Source organism: Lasioglossum baleicum, chromosome 10 (genome assembly GCF_051020765.1).
Source record: "Lasioglossum baleicum chromosome 10, iyLasBale1, whole genome shotgun sequence".
Classification (NCBI taxonomy): Eukaryota; Metazoa; Arthropoda; class Insecta; order Hymenoptera; family Halictidae; genus Lasioglossum; species Lasioglossum baleicum.
Genome location: NC_134938.1, coordinates 6218089 through 6231339, shown reverse-complemented (window position 1 = coordinate 6231339; position 13251 = coordinate 6218089). Strand labels below are relative to the sequence as shown.

Below are 13251 nucleotides of genomic sequence, written 5' to 3'. Positions count from 1 at the left end.
GCAACTCGCAAGCATATTTGTTTTTAATTTTTCTTTAGAATTCTCAAGATCACCTTTATCTTTTAAAGAGGTCCGCCCCTTTTTTAAACATCCATGACGATAGTCCCTTTCATTAGGAATTCAGTGACTATAATCACTCTAGGTCATTCAAGGTTACAGACTAAATATAATTCTGATCTACTTCATGGTTTGTGAACGAGCTGCCGAAAAAGTCGTTTCGGGGAAGAGACTTTTAAAATTTGAGGTCGTAGCTCGGAACAGCGAGCCAGGTGTGCAAGTCAATAACATCGTGAACGGTAGCTTAAGATTCGCCATAGTCGTTTCCGCAGAATCAAACTATAAGATTCAACGAGAGAAGTCGACTACTTCTCAGGAAAGAAAAAGAAGTTCCCCCTTAAGGCGGCGATAGGGGTCGCGACGTGACTTCGTTGCCGACTTCAGGATTGGGATCTCCGACGCAAGATTCTCTTTATCTGGAGTCCTCTCCACCCGTAATTTACTCATTCCGACGAGCGGCTGTTCAAGACTTTCCAACTCTATTAAATTCTTTGTTCGCCGACGGACAAGTTCAATCGGAAAATTTCATATCCGACTGTATGAATTGCGGTCGCCCCGGCCATGTCGATGTCTCGGATGAGCGAAGTTATTTCCCTCGTGAGTGGAATTCCCCGGCCGTGCAATAATTCCGTTTTATCCGCCGTTAATCGCGATAAAGTAAGCCGGCCCGACGAACCACGTGAATTACGTAAGAACGGAAATAGAAGAATCCACGGGATCACGCCTCCGCTTCGCTCGCCTGGTTTTCTTAATTGCGCCGCCCTTTGAATTTAAATTACTTCGGAACGCCGAGACTCGCGCTCGCCCCCCCTCACCGCTCTCACTCTATTTCCCTCTCTTTCATTCCACAGCCTTCTACAATATTATCGTTACATGTATTTTTCAATAATTCATTCCAGACTCGCACAAAAGTTATCAATTCTCCGCCACCGTTATCTCTACCGCGCACAACGTCGCCCTTCTCGTCCTTTCCCTCTACACAACATTCTACGATCCGACTGTGCAGTTTCAAATGCAATTCCTTTCGCATTCAGAGACGAAAAGGGAATTGGAGAATCGTGCTTTTAAATTAGGTTACGAGTGACTGCCAATTTTGTTATTCTACAGGATGACGCAACGTGCCACCTAACGCGTGAACTATTTGGCGTTTGGAAAAATGGTTGGAACGAAAGTTGGAAAAGTGTAATTTATTGAAATATTTTTTAAACGTGGCATGATTGCTTATTAAAAGATGCACAACTTTCCCCTGTGAACTAATCTTCTAGCTGTAACAGTTCCCCGGATATTCGACCCCAAACATTAAGGGCTGTTTCCACCCCCGAATCTGAATGCTGGGCGATAAAAAATTGCAATTTTTACAATGTATTCTCCAAACAAATTAAGATATCTACGAACAGATTACGCGGCTCTGGCTTCGACGGTTCGCGAGATATTCGACCTCAAACTTTAAAAAACGTGTCTGATATTTTTGAAAGAATTACGTGCCTCCACTAAGATGTAGAGACGTGACTCCGGGGTCGTGTCAGTGGATCCTGAAGAGTCTCGCGCGTTCGAGCGAAATTGCGTGTTCGGAAAACAAAGGACGCGAGAGAGGAAGAGCGAGAGGACGGGAACAGAGGAATAGTGTGGGTCGTGACCGCGTAAAAATGTCGGATGTTGGCGGTAATCGTCGTGGCGGAAAGCTGGCTAAACAGCGTCTAAAACTGGCCGTGGAAGTGGCGTCGGGGACGCTAATTAGTTCCGGCAACGACGGAAAAATGTCGCAATTAGACGGCGGGACAAAGGGACAGGCCGCAAAGGGACGGGCGATAAATTTAGAGTCCGCGTAATCGTGCGCGCTCGCTCGCCAGCGTCGTCGAGCGACGAGATCCGCTCGTCCTGTTCCGCGGAACGAAAGCGGAACAACACGGCGAGACAAAAGTAGCAGCAAATTGCAGGACCTCGCGTCTCCAGTAACGAATAGACGAATTTACGTGCGAATATACCGGTGAATACTTGTTGCTCGGAGAATACCATTCGCGAGAATGGCGGAACAACACCGGCCGGGATATGTCCGCGACACCTCTCGCCGAGGAATTCTTTGCCTCTCAGAAATTGTTATTTCATGGGAGCTGTTCGCACGGCGTCGCGTCTGATGAAACGAGGAGTTCTGCATGCTTCGAGACGTCTCCGGTTGCTCGGTTGTTTAAACCGAGCGTAAAACAAATTGATCGACGCGCGGGATTATATTGTCTGGCTCGCGGGAAATCTATTTTATGCGTTTCTACGAGACGCAACACTGGAAAGTCGAATTTTCAAAGTAATAAATCGTGAAAAATTGTATCTTTAAAAACAACAAAGATATTCAAGGTGGTCAAGTTAGCTGGGACACCCAGTATATGTATTTATTTATGTATGCATTTATGTATGTCCGGAGGGGGAACCACCAAAAATTCTACATTGGATTTTGATACGCATTACCATACGGAATCACGACCTTTCTCCAGAGCCGGATTCCAGGCTCGAAAATAACAAACATCGTTCCCAGTACACTGCCTGGGTGCCTGAAGAATGTAGAATCGGTATTTGAATGAACATACTAGCCAATCGGATCCTATTGGAGGAAGAAAGAAATTTGAATTTCATATCTGTTAGAACAAAGGCTGCTGCAAAGGAAAATTCTGTTCTACATTTTTGGATCATATCTCCATGGAGAATCGCAACCTTTTGGTTTGTAGATTTGAACGCGGGATTCACTGAGTTTGAAATTTTACCCGAGACCTCGACAAGCATTGCTTCTCGAAGAAAATGCATTCGAATGATCAGTAAACATAGTATGTATGAGACAAAGTTCTCCATATAACTGTAAATCATCTTTTGACTAATAACGAGCAACTGCTGAAACGTTCTGAATGTGAATCAGAGTTTTCCAAATTAGAAATCTAAGACTCGAGGTCAGTCGAAGTCCTTGAAAGTGAACTGCGATGGAAAATATTTTACTTTATTAAGATGGCCTGTTTTAGGTGCCTCAGCCTGTATAAAGTCGTAATCATTGATGGAGGATCAATTTCGAGGATCTGGAACAATTACCTAGCTACAGAGACCGATTAAATCTTCACTAATTTGCACAATGAATCACGTTCCGTATGCATTGCTTCGTGTGACGAACCTATTCGGGTAATGGAAATGTGGAACAAGCAAATAAGATCGGAATCATATCGTGTATGTGCTCAATTTGATCAGAAAAGTGTCGCGAACATGATGACAGAACCTTCCTAAAAGAATAACTCCGAAGAAAATCTCACCGATCAATCTGATCCCGAAATTACTGGGACTAAATTACCAAACAGCCCAACTCCGTCGCACACATCAAGACCAGTCACAATTCCCACTTAGAATAACCAGGATTCGATTTGAGCGGGAAGTTAGACCGGGTTAGAGTCCCGATGCAAGCAAGCGGAGTTTCCACGAGACAGTAAAAAGTCCCAGTGAAGTCCTCCGACCGGCGGAGGGTTAAAGATAAGAATACCTTTCGGAGGGAGGGAACTTTTGAACTAATTCTCGAGTCCTTCCATCACCGGTGAAATAACTAGAAGCCACGAAACTCCGTGAACGTCGTCGCCGGCGAGCCGAGGCGAAGTAGTGGGACTTCTTGGATGTTAACGAGATTTCATTTCCATTGACCCGGACCCATGGACCAGCGGCGATATCGACTGTTCGCCGAGCGTATAAACATGATCGCCGCAAACAACGGGTCTAGGAAGCGAGGCGCGAAAACATCACGTATCGGTTTCCGGCGATGCGTCATTGTACACGGGCGACGCATAGCCGTCCCCGATAATTATGCAGCTTGATAACGTTTTATCACTAATTACCAACCGGTGCTCCGAGAAATTCGCGATAATTACGCGCTCAAACAATTCGAAGTATGCGCGCGGGCGCTGCCGCGCTAGCGCACGCTCTCTCGCGCTAATTAGATGACACAGGACGTCAATTTATTCCCTAATATACAGACCCGTTATGCAATTACACGAAATTGATGATAATACCCGGCCGGGCGGCCGCGCGAGGGCGACGTGTAACTTCGATCGTTAATTATGGATGCTTGTTCGCGACTAGAAAACTTTCTATTGCCGTTCTTGAGTCGCGATCGTCGAGAACCCACCCGGCCCCCAGCACGCTGTGCGGCACCGATGCCGGCACGGGAAAACGAAGAAAGTTGGTTAACTCGTCCCCGGCGAAGTTATCGAATCGCTTGTTCGACTCGTCCTCTCGTCCCCCGGCCGATCATCGCCGATCAACCGTTTTCAACACGAATGACAATTTATCTGGGTACCTGGACGACGTTAACAGTCGAAAACCATTTTTTTATCGGAAAGTGTACGTGGTAACACTGTAGAACATGAAAGCCTCGCTCTAAGAAAAACGAGTGTTTTTCCCTCCACTGCGTCTCTGTAGATAAATTATCAACAGTGCTAAATGGGGCGAGTTCTGCAGAAAACAACGTGAGCGCAACTTTCAATGTTCAGGAGTTTTGAGAAGGGTTGTCTAATGCAATAGATAAATTTTATGACACTTTCCAGTGGAGAACCGGTGAAGGAACGGCCAACCGACCGGGGAAAATCGAATCGTCGATCAGATCGCCGAAAGTGCAATATCTAAGTCGAAAAATACACGAACGAACACGTCGACCACGTACACGGGCTTATACGTCCAACAATAAAGTCCTATTATTCGGCTGGCTATTCGCCGTGCGTGTGGTCCGTGGTTTGTGTTCAACCTCCATTGGCTCTCGGCCAGAAGATTTTTGATATTTTTTGGCAACAACTCATACTGCATATAACCGGCTAAAATGTTTCTCTGCCTCCGTCTCCCTCTCTCTCTTTCTCTCCCATTCCCCTCTTTCTCTCGTTCATTCTCCACCTCTCGTAGGATTTAGCTCGTACACCCGGTTTGCTCGTTGCATTCGGTACTGTCCTTTCTATTTCCCTCCCGCTTCCTCTCGGCGTTCTCCTGTTTTTCTCCGTTTCCGTTTCTTCTCTCTTGTTATTTCTCTTTTTTCCCTTTCCCTCTCTCTCTCTCTCTCTTCTCTGTTGCGTCATCTGACTTTACTCCCATGGAGCTTGCTCCCTACCCCCGGGTGTGTTTCTTTCCACGAGCACACCGGGGGCAACGTGTCCCTTGTTTGCGGTTTACGGGCACGTATAAATCTCGCGGAACATACGTGTTCGCCCCGGCAATTAATCGCGCGGCATTAGGATTTAACTAATGCGAGCTGCCGCGGCGTTTGATTTCTCGTCGCGACGCTTTCGGCTCGGCCATTCCCCTGATCGAAAACTATTAAAAACAGTTTACCCGGCGATCTCGCGTTTCTAATTCAACTGGAATTCATTCGGAAAATTTTCGTCGGACACCGTGTATATTTTTTGCGATTTTTACACAAAAGTAGCGTCAATTTTTAATCTGTGCGAATTCGAGCAATGAAAAAGGTTTTATAACACAATGTAAACATTTATCAGTACAAATATTAATTGACCATCAATTCATAGCACGTTTGAAACAGTACTTTATTTTTAATTGCCTTTCCATTTGGATCAGTTACCCGAAAATGGAGCTGCCTCTTTATTGCAGCAGTTATTTCACTCTCAATAAAATCGTTCTAGATGAATTTTTATTTAATTTTGGACTGAACTTAGCAGGAATTTTCATAGAAAATAAATTCTGGTATATTCTCATATATTCTGTTATATTCTATAGGGTTGGCAAGAAAGTAATTTCGGTATTTTAAGGTGAAATATAGAGCCAAATTTTTTTATTCAAGCAATGAACTTTAATGAATAAGATATTTTCCCGGATCGATGATCTTTTTCAAAAAAGAACAAATAAGAAAATATGTTATTGATTAAAGTTCATCGTTTGAATAAGGAAATTCGGTTTTATTTCACCTTAAAATACCGAAAATACTCTCTTACCAACCCAATAGTATATTCTGGATATTCTAATATATGAAAATTCATTTCTATTACATTTCTAATTTAGGGATATTCTTAGTACAGAATGACCGAACCGTAATTCACGGTCTTGAAAAATATTATTGAAAACTCTGCATAGGGACAGAGCCGAGGGTTCAGGGGATCGAGGTTCAGGATTGATTGATTAGAGAGTAAATCTGAGAGACCGATGTCTCAGCGGATTCGCTGGGCAGTGGAATCCGGCAGTAAAATCAATATTGCCCGAAAAAACAGTGGAGTTCCGCAGCAGCAAATACCCCGGATCATTCTTGCCAGTCTACGTGAACATTACCGATTTGGTATCGCGGTGAAAAGTTTCTCGAGCACGTAGGCGTCGCGTCTCCGTGGCCGGATTACATCGGGATTCCTCTGTTTCGCGGGCGTTTTCTATATTCCCGGTGCCCTCTCGCGCGCTATGAAAAGGAGAGATTGGAAATCCTTCGGTGTCGAGGGTATTGCGGATCTGAAAGGCGGAGAGAGGTCGTGTGACACGTGTCAAGAATACGCGGGAATCGCGCGCCACCGGGAAATAGACAAACCTTTGTTCTTTTTCGTTCTCCTCGTTTTGTCTGTCCCCCTTACCGTGTTCCCTGGCACGCTTGCTCGAAAGGCGGCGCGAACCGAAAGCTTCCTGCTTTATTCCAAACCGAATTTCCTGCGGATTTCATCCTGGGACGCTGTCGAATTAGGGAGAAATTGAATTGCCGCCGAGCAATCCTTAACAGGAACCTACGAAATTCCTCCAGAAAAAAATCGCGCACACTCCCCTTCAAACGTACAGTAAAGTCTCGATACATGTCGAAACGATGTGCACGATATTTGTAAACAAAGAATGATTATTTATGGAACTTTTGCCAATATATTTGTGGCATTTTTCTGATTAACACGACCCACTTTGAATAATATTTACATTCGTACTCTATTGTACGGTTTGATAACCTTGACCTGACCCTTGAACTCAAAAATGCGAAATCAATCACACGTTTTCGTAGAAAAGCCTACGAAGCAACTACTTCTTAAGTTAATGATAATCTCCGGTTGTTAAAGAACTGTGTGAACGGATAAATGTCTAACTCGTTTGTTTATGTCCGATGTGTGGCAGAGAAATACGGTTGCGATATCGAACGCTCGTAAATATAAAAGTCGACTTTACAACGAAGAAGCTGACATGAGCTCCTGAAGCTGCGGACTGTTTTATCACCCTCGGCAGTGCACAGAAAATAATAACCTCAATATACAGGATTACTGCAAAATAAATAGGAGGGTTCATGTTAGATATATGTATACAACTTTAGGGTTGGTTTATGAGGAGAACGTGACTTCCATTCCGGTTTTCAGTATACGTGTGTTGATTCGCTTTTTCATTGAAAGTAGAACAACAGACAGTTTAGTTCTCCCACACAGTTTCGAAAATTAGGTTTCTACCAGACTGATGTATGTTAGAACAGTATGGCACAGTCTAGGCAGGAGCACTTAGCTGTCCAGTAATTAGGTCCAAGATTAGGTTTCTCTTGGATAATAATAAACGTAATACTCAAACTACAAATTTGATTCAAATTAATCATAAATGAATTGTACATGTATCAAATAAAAAACGATTCTTCATGCTACTAATTAGTTATTTAAGTTTGTCAATTATTCCACGTAGTTGAATTAAAAATGGGAACCAATGTTTTCTCGAATTAGTACATGATTTATACATAGGCCATCACAGGATTGTTAATTGTGTTGAATGATTTACTAGCTCGTAGAATAGTTCCAACAATTATTCGCTGTATGAAACTATACATTTCGGTAGAATAATACGATTTAAAGAAAAGTCGATATTGTTGTCCATAGAGAGTCCTAATTAATATACAAGGTACGTAATAGTATATTTCATCATGTTTGCAATCATTCGACGTTGTTACATGTTAATCCTCACGTTTCATTCATGTTTCAATCATGTCTACATATTTACGTACTATCATAATTAAACTGTATCTATGCATAGAATGTTCTGTTGCGGTCTGCTATTTTTAGATGACATATATTATTTTATCTTCCAATTTCAATTAAAAAAACGAACATCAAAAATTTTGAATAGTGAATAGCCAATAATTCAGATCGTATCTATTTTTTAAAAAATGGCAAAAAATTTGGTCAGACACAGATTCGTTATTTTTAGAAATTAATGTAAAATCGTTTCTGGTGTGTTAAATCGATTCTGGCCAGATCGGAACGTACGAAAAACATGACGAGGAAGACAGGGGTGGGTCGGGTCGGCGTCGTATAGGGAATTGTATTCATGAGACGGATCGTATTATGCGATAGGGAAGCGGAGTTATTCGAAACGTCTTGGCGTTACTTTGTATGATCCGCGCGCGCCTCATATATATGGGGACGTGGAATCCGCGACGATACCTCGAGTCGGCGGGATCCGCGAACGATAAATACACGCGGCATAAATGTCAATTTTTCAGTGGCCGGAGCCGCGCGAATACGCCATTCGGTAAATGTTATCGAATAAAGGGAAATGTATGCCGCGCTCGTGACCCTTTAGACAGGGCGGGAAAGAGAGAGAGAGAGAGTAGCACACACCCGGTTCGGAATATATTCATTTTCCAGAATAATTCCGGTGCGTCCGTGAGCGAATGAGAGTCGATTCTCGCTCGAACGACGTTCCCGGGGAGAGCTCGATGAAATTCAGAGAGGTCTCGTGAATTATTTTTACACGGGACGTGTCACTGACACGATTCCGTTGCCTCCTTTATGCGTCTTCCTTTCTCGTGTAACGACGACAGCCGTGCCCGCGATCCAGTTCGTTATTTTCAGGCGTATACCGTGTATATCAGAATTGTCCCTTTTATATCTTCTCTGATGGACACTGAATATTATAGTACCTTTCTTCGGGGTACCTGGAATGCTCGAGCTTTTTTTTCTCGTACCTATAGCCGTCCTTTGGCTTAAGTATTTGTGAGAGAGAAGGCGTTTCGTCCTGGGGCCGCTAGAGGGCTCGTCAGGCTAAGTAGCGCTGGGACACATGTATGGAACGCGTCACGTGACCGGCGGAAGTGTGGGGGAACAGCGTCGTAGTAGGGGAAGGTGGGACTCCCTTGAGAATCACGTTCGATGATCACCGCACAACTCTCTCCTCGCCTCTACCCTAAATTTAAATTAGAATTTTCCGTTCAGCAAAGAGTCGGGGCACGATTCGGGTTAACTGCCCGAAACCGATTTCCTTTGTTCCCGAGCATCTCAGAAGCTTCACGCGGAATCGAAAGCTCGGTCTCGCTTGATTGAATCGACCATCCCGAGTCTCGTGATACTCGTTCGTGGATAAATCAAACACGCTGCAAATAAACTGTGCCACACCGTGGAATAAACGACTCCGAACGCTCGGAATTAGAACCCCCTCCCGGTGAAATATGTATGTATCGATCGGACGCGAGCTGGCACTGTGGAATGTGCCATCGAATATTTTTAGCCGTGCCCCAACGCGTGTAAATCGCTCGTGAATTATTTCGAGGAATATGGTTGTCAAGGGTGTTGTCGCGCGGCACCCGCCAGCCTTTTCGTCTCGAGGGGCTGTTCTGGTTTCTCATTTCGAAAAAACCGATTTTTTCCACTTCTTTCAAGTTGTACGATATGACGTACAGAAGAGTTTGTTCGAATTCGTAAAACAGACGTAGTTACCCATGCTTTAAAACGATGTAACATTCGTGAACTATTGAATATTTTTGGTTTAAAAAATTCACACGAGCGCTACGAAAGCCAATGAATATGTATGCAAAACTCCAATGCGAAAAGTTCGACAGTTCTTCTGAAAAAAATTCCTGAAAAATTCAAAAATCGGAATACCCTCCTTGAAGAGACACCAGAAGACTGAAAAATAGCGTCGACAGTCTCGACAGATGCATACATTATTAGCAAGGATCGAGTTGCAGAATATTTAAGCATTAGCATTGTCGAGGCTATCAAAGAGGTTTCCGCAGATCGGTCGGTTTTATGGTCAGATACGATTGTCGGGGGTTGCTCGTTCCTAGCCGAACTTTCGATTCCAGGCGAGCTTATAGAAGCTTTATAAACCGATAAAATCATCCGAACAAATGTTTAAAAGTTCCGAAGCGGATGTTTCGCTACGGCGCGGAGCGGCGGATCGAATTTTTCCAGTGATTGAAGAGAATCCCTCGACGCGTTCTGCATACATGTAAATTGTTCAGAATTTCGCGAATTGAATCACGGCTGCCCGGCCGGTTCTGTGTACTTAACGAAGTATTTCTGGACTGAGCGAAGGGGATGAGAAGCGGGCTGTTAAGTTGCACAAGCTGAAAATCCTTGCACAATTTATCTTGTGGTTATAGTGACTAGTAGACTGCGGATGTTCATGTAATTTCCAATAAATGAAGCTGTAATCATCTAATATTATATTCAATCTATGAAATCTCAGCCCAGTTTGTTGCTATTCCGGTAGAAAGTTTTTATTTTGCATAAAGATCCTCAGACTGTTAATAGGGAAGTACCACGAAAACGCGGTTGAATCGATAGCTTCGTAGCTTGCGAAATCCGAGCGTGCCGATACTTGATCCTGCGTGGATATCGTTTGATCAATCTCAGTTTCCATTATTTCTCGGTAGGAAAAACAATGTGGAATGACACAAAGTGAACGTGTTCCGGGAATAGCTTCAACGGCGATTCGCGTGTGCATTAAAAGATAAAGGATCAGCGTGGCCAGCAACAAGTAACCGTGAGGCAAGCAACGCCGTCAGCGCGATAATCATCGGCCCGTTTGCATCCGTTGGAAAGAAAAGGCGTTCCTCTTTAAATCGGCCGACGGGCTTGCGGAAAGCCCGGCCGATTAAGAATAAAAAATTGGCCCACGGGAGTGGTTAACGCGTTCCCTCCTTGGCCCCGACCTAATCCCGAGCGTTAAATACGTCGTCAGTCTCCCGCTAAGTGCTCCGTCCTACGGACGAATTCGCACGAATGGAACCGGAAACTGTATCCAGAAGATAGAGAGAGAGAGAGAGAGAGCCAGGCTTTTTCTTTCGAAAGGAATCTCACGCTCGATTAATAATCGATTTTCGCATTAGCGACCTCGAGGTAACGGGCTACGATGCCTCCTACGAACGAGATGATCTCGCGTGAGATTCCATAGCTGGGGCGTGCTAAGCGAGCGCCAGAACCTTCGCTTAATAAATTCCCGCGCGTACCTAGCTTACGTCGACGATATTTTCCTGATCAGGGATTTAGGGATTTCATGTCCAGGCATCGACGAATCCCGCTGTTCAAGCTCTTCCCGCTCTTAAGCCGCGTCCTTGCCGAACGAATATCCCCGCGTTCCGCAAACATTGCGGCTTGCGTCTACGACTGCCACATACACATACTCGGTGAACCTCCACCGCAGGATATTTTATGGTCGAAATACTAGAAATTAATTTGGCAGGGTCTTTCGGTGATCTCCAAGCGAATTCCAAAGGGTCTACCAGGATTGGAATGGTCCAGCGGCATCCACGACATTTTTTTATCGTGTGCAAAATAATGCTTTTCGATTGAAAGATATCTGCCAAAATATGAAATCTCTTAGCCCTTATTGTTTGCACGCGATATAAATAGAAAATGTCGTGGGAGCCGCTGGATCATAACTATCCTGCTAAATCCTGAAACCCTTTTTAGAACAATTTTATTTTCCATAGAAATCCTCAATGTCTCTGAATCTCTGAGCTATTTTAACTTGAATATGAAACATTTCCCTCGATCTAGAATGATCCATTGTATATGATTTTTTTTTCATTTTGTGTATATGAAATTGATAAATATAATACCTCATACAATACTTAAATGTGTAGTAATTAATTGGACACCACCATATGTCGTGAACATATTGAATAATTAATTAGGTTTGACGATAAACCAGTAGAGACAAGAACGTATAGTTTCCAATTACAAAAATCCGCCAAGAAACATTAGTGTATAGAATCGGTGGTAGGATAAAGAATGATCTCGAATGTGTAAGATCGTATCGACTCAGTGAAAACGGAAGGCGTCGAGAGATAGAAGAGGAACGAAACAACGAAGTTGGGAATGAGACTGCACTCGAGACAACGAAACAGGCTCCGGAAACCGAAAACGCGCGATACCAGGGCAACGAGCGATTGCATTTCGAGTGGGGGCGAGATGGGGATACAGATCCGAGGACCGAAAGTGCAGCAGAAACTTAAGAAACACGTGCACCTGCAGCCGGACGAGGAGCGAAATGCACGCGACTCGTATTCCCTGAACTCCCCGGAGCGCGAAGGGATTTCGCCGACGAGAGACGGATGCAGTTCTCATCGCGTGTCGAACCGGAGGATTCGCCGCGGCAGCAGGTGCATTCGGGTTCTCGAGGGCCTTTTATATTGGAATTCTCGGGATTTTTCTCGGGCGAAATTCTCCCGCGCTGAGATTCCGGCGAGCGTGCGTCATCCTTTCTATCCCCCGCTTCTTCTTCTTCCTTGCCCCGTTTCCAATAAAATTGCAGCCGTACGAATGAGAATCGCCCATTACGGTCATAATTAAAACGTTCAACGCCAGTCTTGTGTGATGCATACACATTGCCGACAAAAGTTTGTACAGAAAAATATAGACAAGAAGAATTGTTGACGTTTTGAACGAAGTTTGAGATTCAAAATTCAATTTGCGGCACAATAAGGCAATCTTTATAGTAATAAAGATGATTGCATGAAAATTACACTTCGTTGATATGTATAAACACAGCATTAATTCATTGAAAATCTTAATCCTTTCGATACGGAAGATAGTAGAGAATAAGAAGATTTGATACATACCGGGCAATGAGGACAGCAGTCAACGTAAATAGTAGTCAGCGTGGCAGTCATCACACATTTTTTACACAAAACAAGTAAGATTTATTGCAATTACTACGCACAAGCACCGACGAGATACTATTAAAGACTGCAAGCCCCTGTGTTATTCAGCGGGACCGGTAACGGGGCGCGACGGGCGCGGGGATAACGTGGAACTTACAGTGATCTGAAATACCACATCGCTAAAAGTTCTACCAACGACGAGATACTCGTCAAGTAGAAGAAGAATGATATAGTATTTACCCATTCTGTAATTGCCTTATAATACTATCACCGACGAAATACTATCCCGTCTCTTTACCTAAATAGAACCAGACGATATATGACATTGTTCACGCCCGGGGCAAATCAGCTTGGAT

The 13251-nt window shown here is 43.9% G+C and overlaps 1 protein-coding gene and 1 long non-coding RNA gene across 3 annotated transcripts in view; both read left to right on the top strand.

The window, feature by feature from the left end:
* Nlg3 (Neuroligin 3) overlaps positions 1–13251 on the top strand; it is a 453040-nt gene that overhangs the window by 66650 nt on the left and 373139 nt on the right. The gene's annotated exons all lie outside the window — the stretch shown is intronic.
* Positions 1–13251, top strand: part of LOC143212905 (uncharacterized) — a 101495-nt gene that overhangs the window by 64703 nt on the left and 23541 nt on the right. The window contains exon 2 of the long non-coding RNA XR_013009818.1: positions 1–13251. This exon is cut by the window's left edge and continues 33357 nt beyond it; it is cut by the window's right edge and continues 12300 nt beyond it. This is a non-coding gene — a long non-coding RNA (uncharacterized LOC143212905).